Source organism: Fistularia commersonii, unplaced genomic scaffold (assembly GCF_037954325.1).
Source record: "Fistularia commersonii isolate RoL2024-O1a breed Wild unplaced genomic scaffold, RoL_Fcom_v1.0 HiC_scaffold_95, whole genome shotgun sequence".
NCBI lineage: Eukaryota > Metazoa > Chordata > Actinopteri > Syngnathiformes > Fistulariidae > Fistularia > Fistularia commersonii.
In genome coordinates this window covers 132,501-135,142 of record NW_028234053.1, presented here as the reverse complement: position 1 = coordinate 135,142, position 2,642 = coordinate 132,501, and positions in this window count along the sequence as shown.

The window sequence follows — 2,642 nt, the reverse complement described above, 5'->3', positions numbered from 1 at the left end:
ACACACACACACACACACACACACACACACACACACACACACAGAGACACCTTAACTCATCTTAGCTGTGCTAGTAGCATTAGCCGAAACGCATCCACAACCAAACAAACATTAGCTCATCCACTCATTCACATGTGTGTGCCCAATGGTCCGGCAGCTCCAATCATACGACCGGGGGATCTATGTCCGGAGAATGCTCAAATTAGCCCGTCTAAGAGGTTCTTCTGCCCCCAAGCTTCCCCGCCTCTGAGAGAAGAAACATTACCTCCGCTCCTCTGCTCCTCCGCTTCTCAGCTCCACCGCTCCTCCGCTATGGGCCCTGGTACTCCCCCCCCCCCACCTAAACAAACTCTCACACAAAATCACTCACACACACACAAAAACACACAAACAGTCACACACACACATACACGCACACCTTAATTCATCATAGCTGTGCAAATAGCATTAGCCGAAACGCATCAACAACCAAACAAACATTAGCTCATCCACTCATTCACATGTGTGTGCCCAGGTACTCCCTGTCCGCGACCCCCCCCCCACCAAAAGAAACTATCACACACATACACAAAGACACTCACACACACACAAAAACACACAAACACACACAAAGACACTCACACACACACACACACACACACACACACACACAAACGCACCTTAACTCATCATAGCTGTGCTAATAGCATTAGCCGAAACGCATCCACAACCAAACAAACATTAGCTCATCCACTCATTCACATGTGTGTGCCCAGTGGTCCGGGAGCTCCAATCATACGTCCGGGGGATCTATGTCCGGAGAATGCTCACATTAGCCCGTCTAAGGGGTTCTGCTGCCCCCAAGCTGCTCCGCCTCTGAGAGAAGAAACATTACCACCGCTCCTCTGCTCCTCCGCTTCTCAGCTCCACCGCTCCTCCGCTATGGGCCCTGGTACTCCCCCCCCCACCCCCCCCTACCTAAACAAACTCTCACACAAAATCACTCACACACACACAAAAACACACAAACACACAAACACACATACAGACACACCTTAACTCATCATAGCTGTGCTAATAGCATTAGCCGAAACGCATCCACAACCAAACAACCATTCGCTCATCCACTCATTCACATGTGTGTGCCCAATGGTACTCCCTGTCCGCGACCCCCCCCCCACCAAAAAAGCCTCTCACACACACACACACAAACAAAGACACTCACACACACACAGACACAGTCATACACACACCTTAAGTCTTCATAGCTGTGCTAATAGCTTTAGCCGAAACGCATCCACAACCAAACAAACATTAGCTCATCCACTCATTCACATGTGTGCGCTCTGGTACTCCGTGTCCGCCCCCCTCCCCCCCCCCCACCAAAACAAACTATCACACACATACACAAAAACACTCACACACACACACACACTGACACACATACACACATTAAGTCAGCATAGCTGTGCTAATAGCATTAGCCGAAACGCATCCACAACCAAACAAACATTAGCTCATCTACTCATTCACATGTATGTGCCCAGAGGTCTGGGAGCTCCGGTCATACGTCTGGGGGAGCTATCTCCAGAGAAGACTCACATTAGGCCGTCTAAGGGGTTCTTCTTCCCCCAAGCTTCCCCACCTCTGAGAGAAGAAACATTACCTCCGCTCCTCTGCTCCTCCGCTTCTCAGCTCCACCGCTCCTCCGCTATTGGCCCTGGTACCCCCCCCCCACCTAAACACACTTACACACACACAAAAACACATAAACACACACACGCGCACACACACACACACACACACACACACACACAAACACACACACACACACACACACAAACACACCTTAACTCATCATAGCTGTGCTAATAGCATTAGCCGAAACGCATCCACTACCAAACAAACATTAGCTCATCCACTCATTCACATGTGTGTGCCCAATGGTCCGGGAGCTCCAATCATACATCCGGGGGATCTATATCTGGAGAAGGCTCACAGTGGCCGGTCTAAGGCGTCCTACTGCACCCAAACTTCCCATCCTCTGCCTTTGAGAAGAGAAACATTACCTCCGCTCCTCCATTCCTCCGCTTCTCCGCTCCACCGCTCCTCCGCGATGGGCCCTGGTACCCCCCGCCCCACCTAAACAAACTCTCACACATACACACACGAACACACTCACAAAGACACAAAAACAAACAAACACACACACACACACACACACACACACCTTAACTCATCATAGCTGTGCTAATAGCATTAGCCGAAACACATCCACAACCAAACAAACATTAGCTCATCCACTCATTCACATGTGTGTGCCCAGTGGTCCGGGAGCTCCAATCATACGTTCGGGGGATCTATGTCCGGAGAATGCTCACATTAGCCCGTCTAAGGGGTTCTGCTGCCCCCAAGCTGCTCCGCCTCTGAGAGAAGAAACATAACCTTCGCTCCTCTGCTCCTCCGCTTCTCAGCTCCACCGCTCCTCCGCTATGGGCCCTGGTACTCCCCCCCCCCCACCTAAACAAACTCTCACACAAAATCACTCACACACACACAAAAACACACAAACACACAAACACACATACACACACACCTTAACTCATCATAGCTGTGCTAATAGCATTAGCCGAAACGCATCCACAACCAAACAAACATTCGCT